This window comes from Protopterus annectens, chromosome 1.part0, assembly GCF_019279795.1.
Source record: "Protopterus annectens isolate FY-2018-M chromosome 1.part0, PAN1.0, whole genome shotgun sequence".
Classification (NCBI taxonomy): domain Eukaryota; kingdom Metazoa; phylum Chordata; order Ceratodontiformes; family Protopteridae; genus Protopterus; species Protopterus annectens.
This window is the reverse complement of record NC_056725.1, coordinates 363,558,909-363,577,609: the sequence shown is the minus strand read 5'-3', so window position 1 is coordinate 363,577,609 and position 18,701 is coordinate 363,558,909.

Here is an 18,701-nt window from a genome sequence, read left to right as displayed (position 1 = left end):
CAGTAATTAACGTTACTGCCACAGCACAGGTTTGTGTTGAATACTGTCAGAGTGCATGTTATACAGGATGACATAATCAATGCATGCTACAACAAGATGTTTGGAGGAGGGGCTGACATAGCTGTGGACTCACATATCATTCTAAAATTACATACCAGTCTAAAATTATCACCAAAGTGATTGATCAATGCACACACAGCCAACGTGAGAATAGAAATCCCTCTCTAACTGTTTACAGAGCTCAGTACTTAATGCAAACACCACATCACAAGGTTTATTTTTGCAGTGTCTGACAACACTTTACAACTGATGACATCAGCAGTGTCTGGTGAGAATCAACAGTGTCTGGTGTATAGAGGATGGTAGTAGCAGTGTCCTTCATGCTGGTGTAAAATGTTCTCTCAAATATAAATGAGTTGAACACACACACACACACACACACACACACACACACACACACACACACACACACACACACACACACATTGAAAACATTGAGAATAGATCCCCTATTTACAGAGCACAGTACTTAATGCAAGTGCCACAGCACAAGGCTGGCTTTTATAGCGTCTGACAACACTTTATGACTGATGACATAGTAGTGTCTGGTGAAAAGACTATAGTAGTGGCAGTGTCCCACATGCTTATATAAATGATCTCTCAAATGTCAACCAAATGAACAAACACACACACACATACACACACATACTAATTGACCACAGTGAGAACAGACCCCCTACCTAATTATTTACAGAGCATAGTACTTAATACAAGTGCCACAGCACAAGTTTGTATTTTCACTGTCGAACAACACTTTATAGCTGATGACATCAGCAGTGTCTTGTGAGAAGAGGATGATAGTAGCTGTTTCCCACATGCTGGTGTAAAATGGTCTCTCGAATGTCAAACATGTGAACACAGACACACACTCAAGCTGACCGCAGTGAGATTAGAACCCCTACCTAAGTATACCAGCTAGAGAACTCAATATTTCATGCAAGTTCCACAGCACAAGTCTGGCTTTTATACCGCCAAGAGTCAATTTATACTGACATCATCATTGGATGTTTGATAGAGGTTGTTTGGAGGCCTGAATGAAATGGATGTATAGGCATGTACAACTGTCAAAATATTCATACTCCATGGGACTGTAATGCTGTCCATAGGGTACACAGTTACTTTCTTCTACCTACACTGACTTCTTCTTCTTTTGGCTTTTCCCGGTTAGAGGTCGCCACAGCGGATCACCTGTCTGCTCATGATTGGCAGTAGAGTTTTATGGTGCCGAGTTGCCAGCCCGGCACCCAACCTTCCACAGAAAGCACACACACACGCACTCACATTTAGGGCCATTTTAGAGTGTCCAATCCACCTACAGCATGTCTTTGGGATGTGGGAGGAAACTGGAACACCTGGAGAAAACCCACGTGACCACAGGGAGGACATGCAGACTCCACACAGAAGGCACCCAAGCCAAGGATTGAATCAGAGAACCTCTTGCAGTCAGAAAAATTTGCATTTAATGCAGGTGCCACTGCACAATTCTGACTTTTACAATTCTGTTGGACAATTTATAGTGGATGACATCATCACTGGATATTTGGCCAAAGATGTTGGAAGCCTGCATGAAAGGGATAGGTAGCCATGTACAGCTGTCAAGATATTGAAGTCCTGAATGGTACCAGATTGATGATAGTAGGATACAGACTGATGTTCCTCTGACTGTGCACACACACTTACACATACATAGGGACACACACAATGTGGCTGCTGTGCTAATATATCACACATTTAATTACATTGTTCCCATCTGCAAAACACAGGAGGTGATGATTGCAACACCACTGAAGTATGCATTTGCCTTATCAGAGTTGTCTGTTTAGATGATGCCATCTTCATCATATGATCTGGTTGACATATCCTGTTATGATAGTGGTGTGCAAAGTTTGGATGTAGTATTTCCTGTTGTGTTTCTAATGTTCTGGTATAACGTAAGAGACAGCTTTACAAATTATATGCAAACATCTGTCAAGAATGCATTTAGCAGAATTGAGACATTTTCATCTTTTTCCCAGTATGTTGTGTACATTAAACACTTAAATTGTCATAGGTTCATAGGTTGATGCTAGGCTATCGGCACTAGGGCCTATACAAGTCTAGCCATAACAATTCCCTGGCTATTTCTTCTCACACTATTTACTTCCCTGGACCCCTGTCTAGCAAGGCGACTGACGTGATCCCCGGGGTGAATTTCCTTTCTCCCATCCAATCGTCAAGGTTTCTTTTGAAGAAGGCCAAAGAGGCGCTCTGCTTGACATGTATGGGATATTCCAAAGTCTGGAGAGTCTCTTGGTCAGGAACCTCTCTCTAGCATGTTTTGTTTATTGTGATGACAAGGATTAGATCCCTGGAGCATGTGGCTCTGAGGGTTTGGAATTTCTTTAAGTGTAGCATGTCCAATAGCTTTGGGTTTGACATGGTCTTGTATGTTAAGCAGATATCGCCTCTGAGTAGACAATATGTGACAGAGTATAGCTGGAGTTTTTTAAGGCGGTCAGCGTAGGGCATCAGCTTTAAGCCTGTGATTCTTTTAGTGAGGCATTTCTGTGGCCTTTCCAGTTGTTGCATATGTCTTGAGAGGTACATAACAAATGGGGCGTTGTATTCTATAATGGGTCTAATGAGGGATGAGTGCAATGGGACAATGGCTTCCTTTTTTCTGGATGAAAAGCCCTTAATGATGAGGTGTGCCACATAGAAGGATTTCCTGACTGTTGTTGCGATGTGGTTATCGAAGGTGAGACCACTGTCCACCTGTGTCCTTAAGTCTCTTATCACACTTTCGGTGTTTAGTGTACTGCCACCTATGTGGTAATTCACAGGTACATGTTTTTTTCCCTTACAAACACACATTTTTGGGATCATATATGTGTGTTCATATTTGTGAATAATTCCTGTTCACATTAGTACAAGTATTAGACAATCTGAATGTGTATTGTCAGTGTAAAGGCATGCATAGTATGTAACAAAGCATTTCTGGTATTTATTCCTGTAGCGTAGTTGATATTTGGGAACAAGTACTGAGATACGAAGTTTCAAGTCCATGGGTGCAGGTAACACATGACTGAATGTAAATACGTGTTCAGTCATTAAAAAGTGCCTTAGCTTTGGTTGTATTTTTCCATGGATTTTAATGGGATGAAGAGTATGCAGAAAACATAAATTATATACACATATAACGCACTTTCAATAACATACCATCAAGAAGCTGGTTTGTGCAATGGATGGCAAAGTATTTGTGCATGTGAGATACAAATTTGAGGACTTTAAGGACTACTAATTCAACTTGAGCAGTGTTTATCCATACTGGTTATAGTAGACAAAGTTAACAGATGCTATGCTGTTCATAATTAGTTCATATCAGAAATGTTGTGTCATAAATTGTCTAATCCTAAAAAAAAGTTTTTATACTCTTTCCCCATTTTCACATAGTTAAGTGACAAATTCAGGCCTTTGTTTCACTGATAAAAATATGAGATTTCTGTTGGTTTGCTTTCCTACATACAAACATACTAAGGGAAGAGGCATGGAAGTCAGCACTTTGGATAGTACTAAGTGTAAAAAATACACCCCTAGCTTAGCTGACTCTGTAGCAACTGGTGTAAACACATTGACTTTTTATTTTAAACTCAGTTGATACAGGGCTCAAATCCAGCTCTACGTAATAATTTTATATATGTATTCATGATACAATTAATTAATTACATGATAATTATTTGAAATGTGAGAGCAAATGACTACAGTGAATGCATGTATATAAACAAACAGTACTCAAGTGATTTATGTGAACAGTACACATATGGAGTTACATATGGATACAGTCATCAGACTAAAAACAATTTTTAATGACATTTTTAATATGAGTGCCATTATTCTACTTTAACTGTGTGTTTCCTTAGAGCAGCAGGTTTAAGTAGCATTGCACGGAGGTAATCATGCCATGGCACTGAACGTGTACAGCCATTCACCGTCGCATAGTACTGCTGCTCAATGTGAAACTCCATGCATACATAGAGGACAAAAAGTAAAGGGCTTCACTGGGAATTTATTATTTAAGTGAATGGTGTGTGATTCTATTTTTTTACCAGATTAATGGTGTTAAAATGGAGTAGACAGGAAAGTGCTGAAATCAGGGTAAGAACAAAGGGAAAACAATATAGGGATATGCAGGATAAAGGTAGGAAAGAACCATAGCTATCCACTTCTTCAATAGTGTGAAATGAATATGTATAGAATATTGGCTGAATTTGGACTGTCATCTCAACAACAGAGATCGGTGACAACAACACAATCATGTTGTATAGCCATTTGGACTGAATCAAAAGTGGAGAGTTATGTATGAGACTATTTTTTTTGAGACAAGTGCCCATTTTTGAGTTTTATTTTTTTCATTAAGAGAGGAATGTTAGGTAAGGGATGTAGGTATTTCTGGGTCATGTAAGTAGGGTAGGTGATGAAGCAGATGCAGACAAACAGGGCAAACAAGACAAGGCAAAGGGACAGTGAGGGACACAATAGTTTGGGGGACAACATAATTAGGGATAAGGAGAGGACATCAGATGCCAATCACCTTCAAACATGGGGACAGTGAGAATCTAGTCCTCACTTGCAGAACTGTCATCACTGTCCCCTTACTCCTCTGGCTATTGGAGTGCTTGACATCTTTATTTTCTCACTATTTCAGAGAGCATCCTCTCCATCCAGCAGAGGTGTGCACCAATGGTGCTTTCCATGACCTCACATACCATGACTGGTATCTCCTGGCAGATGACAAAATCCCCACCTCTGCCAATACTCCTGGAGGGTATCAATGCACTAGCTGCTGGGCTAATGCTACCCAATGTGGAGGGCCAGGGTAGTACATGGGCAGCACAGACAGTACTGCCAGTTTGGGTCTCAGGTCTGCTGGGCATTGGTGCGGGAGCCAGTGGAGCAGGGGCAGGCTGTGTCACAGTGGTTGGCCTACCTCCCTGTGCTGTAAACCATTTTGTGAGTTGTCAGAAACTGATGACATCGAAACAATGTGACCACACATATACAAATAAAAAAGAAAGATAAGGGATGGGGTAACAGAAAAAAAAGAAAGGTAATTAGTACTAGCATGTGAGACATACAATAAATTAGTACAATATAAAGAATGTATTTATACTTTTACATTTAAATATACTTTTCAAGAACTACAAACTATAACTGATGATAGCTCCAAGTAATCCTTACAATATGCATATATTGCTTGTATTCTTGATCAAATAATACAGTTAACAGCATGACATGTATGCCAATTCTGTTGAAATTATTATGCAATATTTTTAAAGTATTTTACTATATATTTGTTACTTGTAGGATTTAAACCCACAACATCTGAATACACTATTACAATAGACTGCTACAGCTGGCTTGTGCTACAGACTGACAAATGCAAACTTGAATTTACAGTTAAGATATGCATGCCTAATTTGTTATTACTGTATAGAAGAGCAATACTTTAGATAAAGTAATAGTTATGTTGCACAGCATGCATACCCCTTGCTTCCCTAAGTCTTTCTAAATGCTCATCATGGGCTTCCCTGTTTGCTGCTTTCTCCTGGTTGGGTGTAGAATGAAAAGGAGAGAACAAGAGAAGAGCAGCATGCATTCCAGTCTTGCGTATATGCAGCTTTCTAATTTAAATTATCTTTATCTGTATACTTACACCACCATGGAATGTCAGCAGTCCTAAACTCATCTAACTACTGGTTGAGTGTATCCCATTTGTACCTTTTGAGGTCATTAAACTGGTGCCTGCATTGCTCTCCAATGTGTAGAATGCCAGTCGCACTACAGACAGCCCTGGTCAGACTATTCCAAGCCTCAGATTTGCACTGAGACCTAGCATAAGAATCCTATAGCAGCCTGCTGTGTTGTTTACAATGGGTCCAATAAAAATCCTGGACTCCTCCATACCCCACCTTTTGAGCCCTAAATTGGGTACCTTCCCTTCTAGCTCCAGACATGTCCACTCAGGGCAAACAGCAACAGTTAACAGTGCTTTCCTCCCGATTTGTGTTATTGGAGTTAATGCTAGTGCACAAACCTGAAAAAACATGCCAACTGAGTTTGTGTGGCATTAAGCGGAGAGCAACAGTCCCAAACACATGAAAAGGCAGTTTATAAACTAAGATGGGTAATGTGACAGTTTGCATTATTTTTTAGTTTGGATGCCGCTGTAACTGTTAGTTTATCTAACTTTTTAGACATGTATAGGGGGTATAAATTATATGACCTAACACATTTTTATGTGGCTTTACACACTGAAAAAAGGAATTTGTACAATGTGGGATGCAAACCTATGCAACATAGACAAAACATATTCTTCCACATAGGTGATTTTTCATCCTTGCCACAGAAAAAGTGCTTGTCAGACATGCTCATTAATGCACATCTACAGAAAGTATACTGCAGGGGCCCCTAGATGTGCCTAAGCACTGAAACCATGACTTCAGCAGCCCAAATACATGCTCTATGATATTTTTTGTTTGAGCATATGCCTCATTATAGCATTCTTCAGTTGGTGTGTGTGCATTTCTGATGGCCACCATTAGCCATGGTTCAAGTGCATAACCTGCATCCCACAGTAAATGACCCTGTATGATACCCCCCCCTAGAAAACATATGATATAGTTGAGAGTTGTGCCAGATAAGTGAGCTATGGTAGCTGCTTGGGTTGCCAGCACACACATTCAGGATGATGCCCTTAGCATTACACATGACCTGGCAGTTAATAGAGTGGAAGCCCCTTCTGTTTATGTATACCCTTCCCTGTTCCATGGGTGGTACTTTGATATTGATGTGTGTACAGTCTATGGTACCCAAGACTTCAGAGTAGTGTGCTACAGGGTAGAACTCCTGCATAGTTGTGGCTCTGTCCTCAGGTGCTCAGGGCAAATATGTGTAGTCACTGTCATGTTGTATCATAGCATTCAGGAATATGTGTAGGATCCTGGATGTTGACTTCTGTGACACCTCCAGCATGCTGTGCACAGGTAGAGGTAACTGACATGCATATAAAATTACTTTTCTGTTGTAAATGTGTACACATTTTATGAGATTTTTTGGAAAGAGCTTATAACAATTCACTGATGTGTTATATCATTGCTGGAACCTGTGTCTAACAGAACTCTTTTCAATCTATCTGGAAATATACAGAGCTAAGTATATTTTTTGGTTCTTCAGAACTGTGTACTGTAAATTGTCGCTGGCCTAATTTTATTCAGAGTTGTGCACTGTTATTTTTGATTCACTGTATAGTTTTTCAGATCTCTGCTGAAAGTGATTTTTCCCACCTCTCCCTATTTTCTGCTGTGTCTTAAGTTGGTTTATCTGTTTTTTACAGCTTGTGTCATCTGACTATCTGAAGGATTACTTGCATAATAACAGACCCTGTTAGTTAACAGCCTGCATATCATTGCTGGAACCTGTGTCTAACAGAATCATGTTCAAACTATCTGGAAATATACAGAGCTAAGTATATTTTTTGGTTCTTCAGAATTGTGTACTGTAAATTGTTGCTGGACTAATTTTATTCAGAGTTGTGCACTATTTTTGATTCACTGTATAGTTTTTCAGATCTCTGCTGAAAGTGTTTTGTCTCACCCACCCTCCCTATCTCTGGTTTGTTGTTTAAATTTGGTGGCTTTTGCAGTTGCCCGCCCCACTGTAGATTTGATCTGGGACACTCCGCCCAGTCCCATCTCTTTACCACATTCTACCTAATACACCCCTTCTGCACTTGTTTTTAGTAATTTTTAATTTAATTGAATTTTTTTAACTGTGCTTGGTCTAATATTGCTACATACTCAAGTGTGCTAGCTTACACTGCATTTGAATTGTTTTTACTGCTGTTTTAGCTACTTTTCTGTAAAAAAAAACAAAAAAAAAGGTAAGCCTGTTTCCTACCTTTCCTGTAACTAGTGTAGTCCAATTATAGATTTGCTGTATCCAGGACTGTATGTAAGCTTCTGAGCCCCCCCCCCCCAAGCCATTCTGTCTTGGAGGGAAGCCTTCTAGCTTGTCAGTGGGAGTAGTAAGCACTAAGTAACCTGTCTACCACATAAGGAGTGGTTCTGGCCCAGGAATTCTAGTTATTGGCCATCTGGGCAATCTTTTCCATCTCTCTCTCAACTTTCTGATTTAAAAGCCTGCATTTGCACTTGTTTCTTTCCTGTAACTAGTCTAGTGCAGATGCAGATTATTAGTGTTAGCACTTAAATTTGCTTATTCGTGCTCAGCACTTGTTCGGAACTTGTTGTAAGCACTAAATAAGCTACTAATTACTTTACACTAAAGCACTAAACCTTCTTCATTACCTAGAGGAAAACAGTTTTTGCACTTACTTTTCTCACTTGCTTAGAGAAAAACAGCTTGTGTACTCACTTTCCTCACTTATCTAGAGGAAAATACTTTTTTATTCAGGCATGTCCAAGGATCAGCTCCCAGTGTTCTCACCTGTCTATCTTATGAATCTGGGCATCTTGGGGCAATGTAGAAATTGCCTCATGTACACAGACAACCCTCTCCTCCTACCACTCAACACTACAACCTGTGAGAGATGCACTTATCTAGCCAAACTGGAGGTAAAGCTCTCTCCAACCAAGACCGAACTTGACATTCAAGAGAAGGTAAACACTTGCACCACACCACACTTATCACATAGTCTCACTAAATATACACCACCAAAATACACACATAGAAACACAAAAACATTCACGGGGGGCTCTCAATAATAATCTGCCCAAGCAACAGAGACCTCTAAAGCAGAAATGCAAGCAACTTTCATACCCCAACACAACCCAAATGACACATAGCCCACATACTCAGTGTGCCACTCAACCACAGCCAATAAGTCAAAACAACATATCCAACACACTAGTCATAGGTGACTCTATAGTCAGGCACACTGGTGTCCCACTCACCAGGCTAAACAAGGAGAAGGTTACTGTCAACTGCCTGTTGGGTGCCAGGATCCACCACATAACCCACGTACTCAGGTCACTCCACAACAAGTACAAATATAACTCTTGAAAACTATGAAAACAAAACAAAAAAAAAAAACAAAAAGTGCAGTCAGTAAAAACACTTTACTTTATTTTAATCAAAATAAATTTTACGTGCGACACTGTGTGCACGAACCCGTCAAAGTAATAATTTATCCTCTGACGATGTTGACAAATATAACTCTGTCATTGTTCATGTTGGTGTGAACGACCTGAGACATACCTCCCTGGACTACATGAAAAGAGACATGGAAGAGCTCTCCGATCTTGTTGCCCAGGCAGGTATGACCCTAGCCATGAGTAGCATTCTGCCATCACCCAGAATGATACCACAGTACAAGAACAAAATGATTGACTTCAACAATTGGCTGAGCTTCTGGTGTCATTCTAAGGGGATCCAGTATCTGTCTGCTAGGGATGACATGGCCGACAGGCCACAATGCTTTGCCAAAGAAGGCCTGCACCTGTCGCCCCTGGGATTCCAGATACTGGCTAAGGCTCTTGCCACTCCTATAGTGCCTTTTTTAGGCAAGATTCAAATGACAAATTCACTACTGTAACAGGAACAAGCAAGCAAAAACTGAGGGTAATGCTACTCAATGCTAGAATTTTAAATCTCAAAATGGAGAACATCAATATCTGTGCAGTGACTGAGACCTGGTTGAAGGCTCCAGAGAGCACCCCTGCACTACCAAGCTATAACTCATACCACACTTTTTGGCCAGTAACCTGGACCAGAACAACAAAGGCAGAGGTGTGTCCATATTCATTAAGGATATCCACACCTCCAGGCTAGTTGCTTAGCATAATGCATCCGAGGTTATCCAAGTGCAACTAACTCTGGGCAAAACTGCAGTCCAAATTGTAGCTTGCTACAGATCCCCCACCATGACCCAAGATTCCCACTCCTCTTTTCTTGATGTACTGGAAAATATTAGGGTTCAGCCAAACACCCTAATAATGGGTGATTTCAACTACCCCATCATTAACTGGGAAAACTACTCATGTACCAACTCCTTCACACAACGCTTTCTGGAATTCATAAACTCCAATGCCCTGGATCAAATTATCCACACCCCCACCAGGGGCAACAATATCCTAGACCTAGTCATTACCAACATGAGTGACCAGTGTTCCAAACCTGAAGTCAGCTCCTCGTTGGTCCGATCCGACCATAAGCTAATCACCCTTGATATCCATATCCCACCTCCACCCCCCATTAAGGAAACCATGGTAAATAATTTCAATAAAGCCAACTTCATGCTTCTTAAGACAGAAGTGGTGAGCTTCATGACACCCATGCAGATGGACAATACAGTTACGACTGCTGAATCTTTCACAAATGCACTCTATAAACACTTACATGAGTGCATGGGTCGTGCTATCCCAAACAGAACCAAGATGCTATCCTCCAAAAAAAGGAAGCTAATCTGGTGGTCCCCTGCCATAAACAAACTGTACAACAGAAGGAAGAAATTGTTGCAAAAGAGAGTAAAATCCCATGAGTGGAAGAGCTCCCTGGTCAGCCTCAGTAAGAAGCTGAGATCCCCTATAAGATCCTCCAAAGCTAGCTACGAAAACAAAATTGCCACTGATTCTATGGACAACCACAAAGCATTCTATAGCTATGTCAAGAATCTCAATGGCAACACCCAGATCTGCTCTTAGTTACAGCACAATGACATGAAAATTACAGAACCAACTGATATTGTCAACATCCTGGCAGATAGGTTCAGTGCTACCTTTACCCCCCCCTCACCCCCTAAAGGGCCCATATCTATACAGGAAGAATGCAGAGTCCCTGTAATCACAACTACGCAGGTAAAAGCTGCACTCCCTAAAGCCAAAAACATAGCATCCATGGGACCAGACAACATCCCAGGCTGCATTTTACACTAACTTCAGAACGAACTGGTTCCCCACCTAAGCACTGTGTTCAGTCATAGCCTCACATCAGGCTTTGTGTCCACTGAATGGTGTACAGCAACAGTTATCCCACTCCACCAAGGGGGAGCCACCACTGATCCCAGGAATTATTCCCTATTAGCCTGACAAGCCTGGTCTGCAAGGCCACAGAACGTATCATCATGGAACTCATAAAGACATTGGTAACCTCCAAACTCTGAATCCCACCCAGTTCAGGTTTGTGAAAGGCAGATTATGCCTCCTGAACCTGATCGACTCCTCTGAGGCAGTCATCAAAGCCATAAATGAGGGTAAGGTGGTTCACACAGCCTATCTTGACCTCGACAAGGCTTTCAACACCATCCTCCATTCTGGAATTATAGCTAAACTCACTAAACTAGGTGTAAATCCCTACATCACAAGATGGGTTGCCAACTGGCTCCCTGACAGAACCCACACTGTAAAAGTTGCACACTCCAAATCTGACCTCAAACCAGTGACAAGTGGGTACCACAAAGTTCAGTCATGGGACCTCTCTTGTTTGTTATCTACCTCTCTGAAGTACAGGCTAACACAGAAGGCCTCTGGCTAACAAAGTTTGCATTTGACTGCAAACTAGGAACCATAGTCGAGTTCCCAAATGATGTGGAAATTGTACAGAAGGGCCTCGCTGAGACAAATGCCTGGTGTCAGAGCCATGGCCTCAAGCTCAATGCCAAAAAGTGCATTGTCATCCCCTTTGGTAAAAACTCTGTACCCATGAACTACTACATAGACAGCAGTCTACTTAACACTGGATGTGTGATAAGAAACCTTGGGACCCAGGTGGACAGTAGTCTGTCCTTTGATAGTCACATCACCACAGTAGTCAGGAAGTCTTTCTATGTGACACACCTCATCAGAAAAGGGTTCTCATCCAGGAAAAAAGAGGCCATTGTTCCCCTCTACTCGACACTCATTAGACCCATTATAGAGTATAACATCCCTTTTTGAATGTACCTCACAAGACATCTGCAACAGCTGGAAAGGCCACAGAAGTACCTCACAAAGAGGATTACTGGCCTCAAACAGATGCCCTACACTGACCGTCTCAAAAAACTCCAGCTTTACTCCTTAGCATATCGCCTACTCCGAGGTGATCTCTGCCTAACATATAAAGCTATGTCAAACCCAGAGCTGTTGGATATGCTACACCTAACAAAATCCCAATCCCTCCAAGCTACACGGTTTAGGGACCTAAACCTTGTCACCACAATAAACAGGACATGCTAGAGGGATAGAGTCCTGTCCCAGAGACTTCCCATACTCTGGAACAGGCTACCCATCTATGTCAAGCAAAGTTCTTCATTAGCACTCTTCAAGAAATATCTTGATGAGTGGATGGGAAATAGGAAATGCACCCCGGGGATCATTTCTGTGTCTCTGCTTGACAGTAACACAGGAAAATAACTTTCTTCGGTGGTGTAAGCCAGGGAACCTTGTTGGCCAGGCTTAAGTAGGCCCTCGGGCCGATAGCCTAGTACCTACCTATGAACCTATGAACCTATTCCTTGCTTGGTACAAACTGCCATTTGCCTGTTGCTTTTGGGGATCTTGAAGTCAAGTTCCATTTGTGTGTTGCCACAACCAAAAACTTTTTAAAAGAGGTTTGCTCTTGTTATTCCTTGTTTTGGATCAAACCTTGGCTCATGTGTGACTGTGATATGTTACAATCACATAACCTTTTATATTTTAATACCTGAACTTTTATGTTTCTCCAGTGGGCAATATTGAAATATTGAAAAAACAAATTATAGTATATATATATATATATATATATATATATATATATATATATAAGCAGGATTTTCATTTATGTGATATTTATGTGTAGTATCCTTCTTTTTTGTTTTATGGTACCTAGGATTATGGCAACCAAGCATCTCAATTCCCACAACCCCCCTTTTATTGACTTCAAGAAAGATGTCATTGTGCAAGTATTTAGGTGATACAGTGCCTTTCTGCTTGAGAGAGGACATGGGGATATGCTTTGCAGAATGCAGATTTGGAACCAAATAGTGAACGGCATCAATTCTGTAGGGAGTTACAGCAGGATTTATGATCAGGTGCATCATAGGACAACTGACATGATTTCATCCGCCCAGAGGAGAGCAGTTACAGTGGCCTGTGGACAGCTGGCTAGAGGGGGGCATGCTACAGGGCCACCACTGACACTAAATGAAGAGTTCCTGTCCACTGTCAGGGATCCAGACAGCTCAGTGGAAAGTGCATAACAACATGTGCTTGATGTTGGTGCTGCTGTTTCAGGGAGGACAAGTATGTCCCAGGAGGAGCTTCTAGGTAAGCCTATATATGTCAGTTTTTAACATTCTCTAGAATAGTAAAATATGAAACTAGTAGTTCAGTTATGTTAATTATTTTTTGGGGGTGGGGCTATTGATAAAGTGATATAGTTAACAGCACATTCTGGTTCATTACACATTGGCTTTGGGTGGACATGTCAGCCAAGTTTGAGTTAAAAGTATTGTTAATGGACATATAAAGGTAAATAATTGGTCCCCCTGTGTTATTGGAATTGTGATGATGGTGTCCTAACCTTTTACTTAACTTCTTCCACGATCATCCTCCCTAGCATGTATAATCAAGTCATCTGCACATGGTAAGCCAAACACTTCTATTTAAGTCCTGATGAGCATTTGACAGAGATATGCATTCATCCATATGTGTGAGGTGGCTGTCATAAGTGCGTGTGTGTATTGCTGCACCATCTATGATAGTGGCACCAGTCTTATTTTGTTAGTATATATTAAATTTTAGTGTGTATTAATGTCTTTCCTGTGCTTATTGCTTATTATCACAGATGATCCTGACAGTGGAAGTGAGGGAGACTTACTAACTGTTGTCAGAGTATTGATATACTCTAATGATGATTGTGGACAAACAGAGAAACAGTTGGTGAGTGCAAAAGTTGAGTCTGACACTGAGGTTGACATTCAGCCATCCCCTGCATTTCCATCGGAGTCAGCCAGTAGGCCTAGCTATACCTATTCTAGTGAGCCCTCAGATATTGGACAGGTGGAGTGTGAGACACTTGATTGCTTACTGGAGCTTTAGTGCTGTTGACTCTGGCCATAGCCCAAGTGTGGGTGAGGTTCCACATAGGAGGGTTGCTAGGAGTGCTAGAAGGAGACCTGTTGTCCACCCTCCACCTGATCCTGGTGTGTCTTTCTTTGCCACTTGATTTATGTTTAGGGTCATCCTAGAGGCACAGACACATTCTAATAGGGCCTCCAAGGAAATGCTTAGGGTTGTAAACATGGCACAGACTGACATGCATGACTGCCTCCATTGTATTGCCGATTCAATGAATTGGATGAATGACACATTGGAACGGGTGGTGTCTGTGATGGAAAACCTGCTGGGAGGGGGATGGCATCCATATGGGCATAGGTCAGCCACATCATCTGATGTTAGCCAAGATGACCATACCCAATCACACTCCTGTAGTGGCAATACTTTCACTGCTCTATCAATGGCTGAGGTGTCAACACCCTGATGTGGTAGGCCATGGGGTCATGGTCCTGGATGTACTTGTGAGAAGATCTCATCCATTAGACATCAGTCACATTCAGGAAGCAACAATGCTTCTGACTGTGGCATGGATGTGCCAGGGCAACTCCTGGCAGAGCCAGTTCTCGTGATTGGGGAAGATAACAATGAACTGTCTCCTCTACCATGCATGGTTCACACCTGTCAGACATACCAGAATATGGAGCTAGCACAGAGCTTGGCTTGGCTTGCAGACATTCACACACACATTTTATCTTGAGTGCCCATACAGACACACACACATAACAGTTACATGGGTCAGTCATGAGGCTTACAGCTCATTCTGTTTCCATGACCATTTGATACTTTATCCACTTACTATGTTTTGTGCCAGCCTTGGCCTCCTGCCCCCCAAACAACAACCTGTGCAAATGATGACAACTGTGCCATATCCCTTGATTTTTTCTCCCTCTCTTTGGATTCAGGGATAGATACATCTTTTGTCTGATGCCCAGGGTGCATAACTGACTGAGCGTTTAGTATATATATATATATATATATATATATATATATATATATATATATATATATATATATATATATATATGTTTGTGATGCTCTTTTGCAAATTGTACTACTTTCTTACAGCTTTTTGTAATGTGTACATTCCTCTCAGCCGCTTAGACGAACAAAGCTGGACCAAGTCATAAGTAAAAGTGAGATAAAGGTAAAAAATAAGGACATTTTGAAATATTTTGGTCTTACAAACTTAGAAAGTTGATAAAATAACATGTTTTGCATTACCATGAATTACCATGAATTATTCTGAGGGATATGATGTCTGAAACTGAAACATATGTCATTATTTTCTAACTTCAATCTTTAATGATTTGCCAGTACAAAACTATGAAGCCAAACTCTGGACATTCTGTGAAAATCTGTACATTTGAGAGGTATGAATGTATGTATCTTTGATGCATGAGGCCTATTAGTTGATAGAGAACACATGTATTTACATAAGTCAGCGCTGTCACATATTGATGTCAGTGCTGTAAAAATCACTTACCTTATAATTACTTACATTAACAAGTAACAGTATGTAGGAATATGCCATTCATTTGTGTTCTTAGACATTTATTTTTTATTCCAGGTTCAACACTTACCTTAGAAGTCCAGCAGTTGCACAAGTTTTAATTTGGGGCTGGCTTTGTCTGATACTAGAAGCAGACAGCCATTACATGGGTAAGTAAAGGTTATGAGCATTGCCTGGCATCAATGTTACTGTATATATGTACACAGCATAAAGGTTTTTGCCCCTTAGGTGGTAAGTGCATGTGCTATCTGTTGCCTCTTGGTCAGTGTGAGGGATCATGGATGGCACAGTGGTGCAGCAGTTGCGTTGTTCCCTCACAGCAAGAGGTTTTCCAGGTTAGATTCTTGGCTGGGGTGCTCCGGTTTCCTCCCACGTTATAAAGACATGCGTCTAGAGTGTTTCTCCCCAGGACTCCACTGAAAATTGGCTTCATTCCAATTCAGACTTTCCTGGTAAACAAATGTTAAATAAATAAATAGTGTGCATGCCTACATCTACCTACAACCATAGTGGCTGATGGTTCCACATCTGACACCTCACCTGCATGTGGCTGTGGTGATCTTGCCGGTGGTGGTGGGACATGCGTCCCTTTCCCTTGGTGTTCCTGCTGAAGCTATTTTCTTAGAATAATATTGTGAAGCACAGATGGTAAAAATTTCAGCACATGTACAGGGAGTGGAATATCCCCCTAGAAAACATGTGATACATTTCAGAGTTGTGCTAGATACACAAGTTGTGGTAATTGCCTGGGTTGCCAGCACAAACATTCAGGATGATGCCCTTAGCATTATACATGGCCTGGTAGTTAAAGGAATCAAAGCCCCTTCTGTTTATGTGTACCCCTCCCTGTTCCATGGGTGCTGCTTTGATTTTGACATGTGTACAGTCTATGGTAGCCAAGACGTCAGATTAGCGTGCTACAGGGTAAAACTCCTGCATAGTTGTGTCTCTGTCCTCGGTGTATGGGAAAATGTATCTAGTCACTGGCATGCTGTATAATAGCATTAAGGAACTGATGTAGGATCATGGATGTTGATGCCTGTGACAACCCCCCAGCATGTCCCCTATTGGTTCCTGGAAGGTTATTGTAGCTAATATTCTAAGTGCTACATATACCTTAGTCTCCACCGGTATTGGTTCCCCTTGATTTGCTCTTACTTTCAGTTGAGGATGACAGAGGTTGCAGAGTTCCTGTACTGTGTCTCTATCTACCCTGTAGTGCTCTATACCTTACGCAGATCTACTTCCACCTCATGCAAATTGTGAAAAGTTAAATAGGGTCTAAACACCCTTCTCCTTCTTGGCTGTGGTCTATTAGCAGCAGCAGCAGTATAGACTTGAACCAGTTCCACATAAACATGAATAAGAGCAAAATCAGCCCCTAACATTCATTCTGTGTAGACTAGTTTCAGTGGCCGTATTCCAATAGGTTTTGAAATTTGCAGGTAAAACCTGAACTAAGTCTACATGATTGCTTTATAACTTGTTGAATAGCTCCTCCATCTTTGATTAGTTGATTAGCATACAATTCAGCTGCTTATGTTGTAATTAGCATGTCACAGTGTTTACTGTGTTTGCATGGCTCTACGCACTGTATAGAGCCACTTACTGAATACAAAATGGAGTGCTATCAAGTGCACATCATGAAGTTTTAGTGGACCATGTAGGCTTTATTGACTCTGCACCAAATTCTTTTCTAATTATTGTGAGATTAAAGAACAGGTTAAAATGGATTTATGTGGATTTTTCTGAAAATGTGAAATAAATGTTCTGCATTTCAGTGTGTAGAGTGCACTCAGCTGGAACTCAGTTACCTAACTTGGCAAAACTATATAGCTTGGCATTCATTGTTAATAAGAATCAGATGTAAAATATTTTATCTCTTATAAACTATGCAGCTTTGTAAAATTATCTACAAGCAGGTCAAGACGAACTCTTGTATGCAGCTGTGTCTCGTCAATATGGTATGCAAGATAGGCCAAGGATGAAAGGAGTTATTCTTTAGGAACATAATGTTTAAAATATGGAAAACAAACTGTCAGCAGACCAGCTTCAAGGGAAAGACTTATTATTCTGGCAAATTCTCTAAACTGCTGATGCAGGTAGAAAAGACACTATAAAGATTGGGACTTTTTCTTTTGTATGAGAGACTTTGATTATTCTATTCTTGCAGACCTAAAACTGTAAGCTGAAGTATGTCTTTGATGTATATACCTTTCATTGTTAAGCTAGATGTAAACCTCATGTGCAATAAATAAATGTCGTAACAGCAGAACTGTCTCAGTGTTTTCATTGAGTAAAGGTACAGACTACCTGAATAGTGTAGTATAAGCTTAACAATTATCATATCTTTTCAAAGTGGTTGCATTTCCTTTTTTCTTTTGCAATTATACATTTATCTACATTTTTAAGTTTTAACTGTAGTGTCCAACCTCTTCTTAAAGAAATTTTTTTTTATTTGATTAACTTTAAAATCTTATGGATGATTTATTTATTTAATAACTAATAAGAGGGCACTTAGTGTGAGTGGTGACTAACACACTCACACACACACACACACACACACACACACACACACACACACACACACACACAGACACACACACACACAAATAAGTGGATAGATGGACAGATAACTATAGCTACAGCTGCAAATATAAATATAGATAGTTTATCAGTAACTCTCCAGTCAAGCACTCTTGAGTGATCGATAAATAGTATACCTTCATTTTACATTTTACATACAGATTCAACAGAAATGAATGTTTCTGTAACCTTCAGTGAAGAATACTGATAAACAAACAAACAAACAAACCCTGCTAGAATATACTGATAAGAATAAAATTTGTTAACAGAATAAGCAGCACATAAGGTATAAACAGGCTTGGGTACTGGTGTTAACGAGGCATGTATAAATTTACAGGGTTTTGGTATTATTAGGAGATACTTCAGACATAGTGAGTCAGTTACTTCGGTTGGACTGATAAGCAGAAAATCATTGCAGTTCAGTTCTCAAAAGTTTGTTACAGACACTCAAGAATGAATGTAGAAGTCAGGTCAAA